The sequence below is a fragment of the Acanthopagrus latus genome, chromosome 8, assembly GCF_904848185.1.
Source record: "Acanthopagrus latus isolate v.2019 chromosome 8, fAcaLat1.1, whole genome shotgun sequence".
In the NCBI taxonomy this organism is placed as follows: domain Eukaryota; kingdom Metazoa; phylum Chordata; class Actinopteri; order Spariformes; family Sparidae; genus Acanthopagrus; species Acanthopagrus latus.
The window spans coordinates 3494795-3504360 of record NC_051046.1 but is presented as its reverse complement, the minus strand read 5'-3'; the positions used below and the strand labels follow the sequence as shown (position 1 = coordinate 3504360).

The 9566-nt window shown below is 44.0% G+C and overlaps 1 non-coding gene across 1 annotated transcript; it reads left to right on the top strand.

The window, feature by feature from the left end:
* Positions 1-8198: 8198 nt before the first annotated feature.
* On the top strand, positions 8199-8271 carry trnav-cac. The gene has a single exon. It is a non-coding gene; the product is annotated as a tRNA-Val (tRNA).
* Positions 8272-9566: the final 1295 nt, after the last annotated feature.

Here is a 9566-nt window from a genome sequence, read left to right as displayed (position 1 = left end):
AGCTGAGCATGTTTTGTATATTTGTATGTCCTTCTCACAGCAGAAATGTCTAACAGGCAGGAGAGAAACGGGTGGAACTAATCACCTTAATGACTCATAATGTTCAGAAGGGCCTCGCCAACATTTCCTTTCATTAAATACACCTGTCCTCCTCACACGCTACGACAGGTCACAATGTCTGCCGTGAAAACTTCTGCCACAAATCCGAGCGGAACGTAACTCAGTAACACTCCGACCTCGTCAAACCCCGCCGCTGCCCGGGAGCTGAATTTATGTGACACTAAAGTAGCTGCTCCATAAATTCCCCATAGAAGACGGACATGGGAAGACTGAAATCTTGCAATAAGAGGAAATCCTGTTTGTCATGGCTCAAGGGTCTTTCCCAAAGGGAGCAGGGAGCCTCACAATGGTCCCCTCTGTCCACACGCCGCCCCTGCGACTGAGCACAGTGGCCGACCTTTTGCCAAATAGGCTACGGTTGTGTTGGAGGTCAGCGTGAATCAAATTAGACAGCACACTTAAAAATGCAGCACGAGCGCACTCGAGCAACGTAAACACAGCATCATCCACGCAGACCCGTTACGTCTGTCGGCACCTCGTCAGCACGGCAGAGTCCTTAATCTGTCGCGTCCTCGCCAACATCACACGGCCGTGTCGTTTATATGCCAGGAGGAACGTGACTCACATCCTGACTTGTGGTCGTTTGAAGCTTTTAATTAGGAGAGTGTTGACGTTTTCTGTAAGTCAGAGAGGTTTGAAGGCCCTCCACCGACTCCACCTGTCCTCCACCCTGCTTCATGATCGGCTGTGAGGCGGGAGTTAACGCAATGCATTCAAGCTTTTTTGTAACATTTTCCCACGAATCATTCTAACGTCTCGTGAAGCCGTACATATTTTAAAAATCTAATTTTGCTCTTTGTGCTCCAGACAGGAAGGCCGAGTGATGTCACCTCCTCCTCCTCCATCTCTAATGACCAGGCTCGTACACAGACACCCAGCAGTATGTTAAAAACATACATTTCTCCCGGACCCCAGATTGCTAAAACACGGGGCGCAGATGTCTGGATTCGTCCCCCCACGAGATGTGTCGCAGATGTGTGTTTGCACCAGTTGAAGGAGGGGGTACGACCAGCACGAGCTGTGGGAACGGGAGTTTGAGGTGTAGGTTTACACAACCTACCCCCCCGAGGAAACATGAAGAAACAGCTCCAGCAGATCTGGAGGCACAGATTAGGATGTCAGGTTTATACATGAAAAGTCGAGAAGGTTACATGTGAAAACTGAGATCTGGATCCGGTCAAACTTGTTCCACATGTTGTTAAAACCTGAGAGATATTAGATGAGCCGGTGCATTAGCTGCATGCATGCACGCCGACATACAGTACGACATCTGACACACACACACACACACACACACACAGAGGAGTCTTTCACAGCGGTTCGATCCACACAATCCCTGCTACACTGAAACAGAATCTCTTTTCTTCACAACTCAACGAGTGTGTGTGTGTGTGTGTGTGTGTCAGTGTGTGTGTGTGTCAGTGTGTGTGTGTGTGTGTGTATCAGTGTGTGTTGCGGCTAACTGTGCCAGAGGACAAGGGGCAGAGGCTGAGGCGAGGATGGAGATGTTTGGGGGGTGTAGAGGACATGGAGGGTGGGTGGATTGTTGGGTAATGAGTCACTGGAGCCTCCTTCAAAGCCTGCTCTCCAACCCCAGCACCCGAGCAGGGAGGTCCGCTGGAATCTGGACCTATGGATGGAAGGGCTGAGTGGGCAGGCCACATGCACGCGCACACACACACACACACTCACACACACACACTTCTTGTCTTTCTAACTAGGGTCAGGATCTCAGCTCAGAGGATGTGGCCCCTGCAACAAAGACTTGTACTGTAGAATATCTGCAGGGTGCACAGACAGTGTGCGCTTGTCTGTACTTTGTGTAAGTGCAACGCAATTTATTATCTTTCCATAGTGAGCTGCTATAAACGCCGTGAAGCTGTGGCCTGTATGTTCGAGCAGGGCGAGGAACACAGTTTCAGTTTTATGAACCAAAACTATCCACTCACCCTCGAGCAGACAGAAAGTTTGTTTTTTTTTTGTTTTTTTTTCTGGAGATCTGCAACAGTGGAAGCAGATACAGGAACTGTTTTAAAATCACGTCTTTTAGCTGCGAAGCTAAAAGTGTTAGCATGGTTCCTGTCTGGGTGGGTCAGTGGGTGCACTTTACTCGACCACATGTCAAAGGTCATAAATAATAATTGTTTTCAGGAGTTTTGTAACTTTTCAAACAAGTTCCTGTCTTCAGTAGTTGTTGAGGAGAGCTTCCTGGACTCCTGGAGTTTGTTAGACGTGCTTTTGTAGACATCAAAATCTTAATAAGGAAGTTTGTTATGAGGTCCTCCATGTGTTTTTTTTTAAAGATATTCTGTGTTTTACAGTCTGTAACTTCCTTATTTTAATGTCTCTTCGTCTGGTTTTCATGCTGCCATGTGACGTCCTTCGACCCAGATACAAGATCGTGTTTGTTCGAATAACACAACAACAACCTGCCAGCAACAAACTCTCTCGTGTCACATCATTGTGTCAGTATAGGAAGCAAGTGCGTATAGGATTTCAAACACACACACACACAGTCAGCATACACACCAGCTGTGACCTCATGTCACAGCTTTCACTCTCCAGTTTATTAGATCATGAGCAACTGTTTGACCGACGGACAGAGAAAAGAAGAGTGGAGAGGAGAGGAGAGGAGAAGATGGCGGCGGTCCGAACAATCAGTCCTCCGTGAGTTTCGGTAACTGAGCGATGCTGACAGGACGAAACAATGAAACGCAGACAGGAAGCAGGAAGCTGAGATCATCCAACACGTCTCTCGATGCACGGCAGGAACACGATCAAACGGCGTCCAACACAAACACAACCTCGGCACGTTGCTCCGTTACATAGATGCCTCCGACTATATTTAGACACCGTACGTCCTAAGTTCCTCAGTGCGACCGCAGGATTGCACGCATCGCTCCAAAGGTCAAAGGTCACTCGTCCAGTGACACGGCAGCTCGTAAAAGTTAAAGAGAAGCGATTGAAAAAAAACGATCGATCGCTTCTCACATCTGCTCGCTTATGTGTTTGAACAGACGAGATTCGATGGCCTAGTTTCTTTTCCGAGGAGACTGTAAGTTACAGGGAGGTGCTGATGGGTGTGTGTGGTTGTGTGTGTGTGTGTGTGTGTGTGTGTGTGTGTGTGTGTCTGCAGGACAAGACCCGACAGGAGCAGCAGCAGCAGCTCGGCTTGGAAACCCGAGAGGCGTGCAGCGTTGCACCGTGCAGCTGGTAATAACTGTGATTGAAAGTTATGTAATTGCTGCTCGGTGGTGATTTTCTTACATTATCACACCTGATGTGCTTTTTTTTCTTTTAACACGTCTCACCTCACCTCCCACCTGTGTCGTAACAGGTCGCCGTCTACCTGTCTGCACAGGAAGACGACCCCGCATCCTTTTCTTTTTTTCCCTCATAATCACATCACACGCTGTGGGCGGACTGGCACGGCAACAGACGGGCAGGGCAGCGCCAGCAGCCGCCGCAAACAAATCGGTACTCGCCTCAGAAGAGTTTTCCTTTTATAGTCAAACATAATGATTCATCCTTTGAATCATCAGAGGTCGAGTTCAACGAGTCGATGTAGAAGGAAACTAAAAGAAAGAGTTTGGTTTCATCTTTTAAAGGAAGAGGAGTTTGTTCAGGGTCAGTGAATATTAATGAAATAAAGAAAGTTGATCTTACACTAAACACGGAGCGCTGAAGTCTCAAGGCCCAGATTCAGTTAAATCGAACTGAATGAGGTTAAATCATTAACCTCAGGGTTTTAGCTGGACTCTGACATGACAATCATTCAAGTTTCAATAACAAAAAAAATAAAAATAAGACGGTGAAAACATTAAAAACACTCATCAGGTGACCCTGAGAACATGTTTTCTTCAGGTAAACTGATTTAAAATATTTGAACGGAGCAGAATCTGATGTTAAAATATTCAGAATACTTTATGACAAGTGAGCCTTCACAACACAGACGCTGAGACGAGACTTAAAGGTGCACAGTGTGGAACAAATGTATCGCGTTAGTTCGACTTAAATCGTACTAAATTGAATTTCACACAGTCGGACCAACACGTCCAGACGACGCTGCTGGAGGTTGATTTATTCTCTCATGTGTGCGTCTCAGTTGGACCTGAACCGGTCTTGACTGGGCAATGACCTGGAATTAGTCCGTGGCATAAATCAGTAGCAGGAACCATTTTCTTGGGGACCCCAGGAACTTTGTTCACCACCAGCCTGAGTATTAACAGGACCTCAGACACTCTGTAACCGTGACTGTTGCTGAAACATGGAGCTCTTTATACTGATCTTAATAAAACGATGAATTCAGCTCCTGTGACGGGGCTGAAACATCCAGATGAAGCAGGAAGGTGGAAGGTCTGTTTTTGTCAGAAGTAGCTTCAGAGAAACCCTTGAAGTAAAGCACCAGGACTTTAACATTTCTCTGAAGTGGGAGAGTCTGTTTACTGTCTTAACTTTGCTCCAGCTTCTCATCCTAAAGGGACTTTTGTTAAGATCAGGATCATCAATAAATCACTGAATCATCAGCGCTGGAGTTCACCTGACAGCCTGCATACAGGAACAGACACATGACACATCGGCCTCGGGCTGCTCCACTCTGCCACCCTCCCTCCCTCTGTTCTCCATCCTCTCTCAGAGGCAAGTCCAGACAAGTCCTCTGTCTCGGCCTCGTTCGGGCCGGTGGCTGCCCGAGCTGCAACGCAGAGCTGCAGCCTGCAGAGCAAAACATCCGACCCGACTGCTGCTGCCGCCGCTGCTGCTGCTGCTGCTCTCCAGCCAAAACAAGCAGCACACGCCTCAGAGCAGCCGGCCTCCTGATCGCTTACCTGAGGAGGAAACACAGAGGAGGGAGGAAACAGAGGAGGGAGGAAACAGAGGAGGGAGGAAACAGAGGAGGGAGGAAACAGAGGAGGGAGGAAACAGAGGAGGGAGGCTGCGGATCACAGGACAGAATAAAAGGATTACTGATGTCTACGGCTCAGTGGTGTTGAAAGTTTGAGGGATAAAAGCTGAAAGATTAAACGATGATTTCTGCCCACTGCAGGAAGTTCATCTGTTATAATCTATCACTGATCAGTCTCATGTGGGCTGGCATTAAAGGTGCAGTTCAACATTTGCTGCTCCTCGTTCTCATTATTACAAAACCCCCAAAATAGTCAAGCTGCTTCCTGTGGAAGAGTCAAGAGTTCATGAAAACTAAAACATTTCAACTTTTCTCATCACTTTTTGTCCGATAATTTAAATGTTTTGTCTCATAATTTCAAAATATTTGTTTCATAACTTTAACTTATTTTATAATTTTGGCATTTTATCTCATAATTCTGAATTTTTGTTTCATATTTTGGACTTTTTTCTCATTTTTTTAGATTTTTTTTTTGTCTCACATTTTCAATTTTTATCTCATAATTTCGAGTTTTTGTGTGATAATTTCAACTTCATTTCTCATAATTTAGACTTTTTGTGTCATAACTTTAAATTTTTTGTTTCATAATTTTAACATGTTTTAGAATTTTCCTTTTTTTGTCTCGTAATTTAGACTTTTTGTCTCATGCTTTACATTTATTTGTATCGTATTTTTGACTTTTTTGCTAATTATTTTGATTTTTTGTCTCATTATTAAAACTTTTTGTCCCATGATTTTCAGTTTCTATCTAATATTTTGACTTTTGTCTCATTACAATCTTTGTATCATAATTTCAAGTTTTTCTATCGTAACTTTGAATTTCTATCGAATAATTTCAATTTTTTTGTCTCATAATTTCAATTTTCTATCTCATAATTTCAACTTTATTTCTCATAATTTCAACTTTATTTCTCATAATTAAAATTTTTGGTATCATATTTTTTTTTTTCACATTCTGTCTTGTAATTTTGATTTTCTATCTAATAATTTTGACTTTTGTCTCATCATTTAAACTTTCTGTCCTATGATTGTGAATCAGGACAGATTCAGGGCCCCAGGCCGGGAATTAAAGAAATTTGAGATAAAAAAAAGTCAGAATTCTATAATTCTTTTTAGAACTTTTTGAAAAAAATTCAGAATTTCATGATGTTTTTTTTGCTGACAAAGCCTTTGTTTGTGGGACACCCGTTCCACCAACTGAGCTTCACATTTTTCAACTTTTTGTCTTATTATTTTGAAATTATGAGACAAAAGGTTGAAACTATAACGAGACGAAAATCATGAGACAAAAATTAAATGATGCTACAAAGAGACGTAGGGAGGAGGAGTAAAGGGGACGAATGGAGAAGTTTGTTGGATGGTGTGGCAGGAACCACCACCAAGGAGCTGGTGGTGGACTTCCAGCGCCTGTTTCCATAAAGGTGGAGATGGTGGATACCTACAATTAAAAAATTGACTTGTCAGTTTAAAGGAACCTGTAGGTGTCCACCATCTCCCTGCTTTTGTCTCATAATTTTGACTTTTTGTTTTTGTTATCTTACATGTACATTTTTTTTTTAAATCAAGGCTAAATTGGCATCAATAGAAATGGACTTCTAAACTTTCCTGCTGACTGACGATTGCTAAGCTAACGATTTACTGCTCAGTGTCGTCAGATTTTGGTGGCGGAGGAACATTTTGACTGATCGTCAGAGAGTCTGAGCAGATTGATTTCGTCGGGCTGAGGTCAGACGCCTCCACCTCCATCATGTGACTCAGAGCTGTTTGTACGTTGCCCTCACAGTGTTCATTGATGCTGGCAGTGTGTGGGCATCTGACCAGAGAGCAGTTTACACTCGTCGCTCGACCGGTGCCAGGAGAAGTAAACACACACACGGAGACAAAGAGGGATCCAGAGCAGGGGAACTGTTACAAACACACACACACACACACACACACACACCGACAGGAATCTCCTTTGATGGAGTTCTTACAGCCTGCAGAATAAACACACACACACACACACACACACACACACACACACACACTCTTCTCTGGCCTAATTTGGGCCGCCGCTCCTTCCGCCCCACACATGCAGTCGGGCAGCACAATGGCTCAGTGTGCACCCACTCAAACATCCAGCTAACTGGAGCTAACTGGAGAACAGAAAACACACCACAGGGGGGAGAGGAGGAGGAGGAGATTTACCCTCTGATCCTCACACTGCTACCAATCTGCCCACTCCTGCTGCTTCAACCCGCGACCCGGTCCACCAACACTAGAACACGGCGTGTGACCATCTGGGTAAGAGATGGTAGAAATGTGGCTGTTCAGGTTTGGATGCATACTTAGATCTGAAGTGTTTGGTGTGACAGTAGAGGACATGTTGGGTTCAGTCACTTCAATTTCTTTTTTAAAGTGAAACTCTCGCCAAGGTTTTTTTTTTTTTTTGTGAACGTATATGAGTCAAATCTTCATATAAAAGCATATTTTAGCACTGTTAAGATTTACCATATCGGGTCAAACTCATTTTCAGTGGGAGTGCTACGGGCACTTTTATGATAACATCAAAATCTCTATTTTTAAAACAGTAAGAAGTCTCGACACAACATGAAACTTTGCTGGTAGCATCACCAGGGTCTCTACACATGAACACCAGCACTGAGAACATTGTTTGTGTACACAGAGTTACTAAAAAGAAAGTTTTTAAACAGCTCATGTTAGCAGTAGCTTGTTCCGCTCGCCGCCGTCATGGCAGTGGTGAAGTGTCGATCTCAGAATGAGACGTAACCTGGAGGACAGTTAAGGTGGAGGCGAGTGGAACAAGCTACTATGGTGACGACAGTAACAGTACAATAACGTCCGTATCATCACAACCTTTTGTGTAACACGGCTGACAGCTACTAACAACTAAAGGTTTTTGAGGTTTTAGGCTTCAGGTAACAACTGTGACCGCTTAGCTACAAACACGTTCCACCTGTGCAGATGAATGTGTGTGTCTGCATTGACCTGACACTTAAACATGACAGGTATTCACCTCAGCGTTCTCTGTGAAGCAGCTGGGAACTAGACTCGTGTACGATGGCACAATTAACCCAAGAATGAAAAATGAGGAAAACTTTATCCCATCTTGAGTTTGAGCTTCCTAATCGACTGAACTGATTCAGCCCACACTGTGATCCTGAGGTGTCCACAGGTTTCCGTAGTGTAGTGGTTATCACGTTCGCCTCACACGCGAAAGGTCCCCGGTTCGAAACCGGGCGGAAACAGCATTTTCCAAAATTTCCCAGCTTGGCGTCAGTAAAGTATCTATCCATCTATTTTCAAATTCAGCTCACAGAAATGTCTCTAATGTGTTTTGTTTGAATAGGAGGTCGGAAATAAGAAGTTACTGAGCCTCTCTTACAGTGATTTAAAGGTGCACTGTGTAGTTTTTAGGGAACAACTTTGAATCAGAAGAGAACGATCTTCATGGACTGATGGTTTTAATGCCTAAATAAACAAACTCTCTTTGTTTTCATGACTGATTAAACTGAATAAACAATCTGATCTTAAAGAACGACACAGTTTCATACTGTTTTGAGTTTATGTGTGGCGGACCCTGCCACCTTTTTAGGCTTCAAACAGTGTTCTGGGGATCTTATCTTCCTCTGCTTGTTTATTCAGTGATGGAAAAAATAAATACTTTTGAGTTTGAGTTCCTTCTCTTAAGACACGCAGTGCCTGTTTTGTTTGAGGCAGTAATGTTGTTCTTACTTCAGATTTATTGCCGCTTTACTAGTTGGGACATTTCTTTAACTAAAAATGGTGTCAGCTTCATATTAAGCACCGTAAACTGAACAGCTGTTGGGTCACTCACAGATTTTACAGGGAGTTTCTCCTTCTCCAACTCTGAGGATCTGAAGATTGTAAAGCTCCTTGTGGTTTGTGATCTTAAACTATAGAATACAACTGACTTGCTTTGTGAGTATTATTTTATTTCTAATATCTGAATCCAGTTTGAATTCACAAAGTTGCGCTGCTCATTTCTTTCTCACCTAAAGAAATCTTTTACATTCACTGACACACGTCCAATCCACAACGTGTCAGCAGTGGCTCTCCAGGCTGGAGGCTCCTGAACACAATGCGGTTCCCTCTCACAGGGGCTTAAATCTGTGTGTGTGGCAGAGACGTTGATCCATGTGGTGTCTACAAAGAGATTTACACCTGCTCAGGTTCAACTCTCAGGCCCATGAGAGGGCTCAGCAGATAGCATCGGCCACGCGGCTCACACCTCGTTGCAGTCGGCAAAACAAAGTTGCCACCAACGTCGTTCAGTCTTGTGCGTGTGTGGGCCGCTGTGAGGATCTGTCGCCTGCGGTTATCTTCCAGTTTTGTCTATTCGTTTGTATCCAAAGCCTCAGAGAGTTTCCAGCCTGTAAAAGGGACATTCGCTGCACAGACAAACACCAACATCTCCCTCTAGTGGACAACTCGTAACAACACAGGAAGCAATTTTCTTGTGCAAAGTTAAATATTTCTTGTTGTTTTGAACCACTGGATGAAATGTTTCTGTTACAAACAC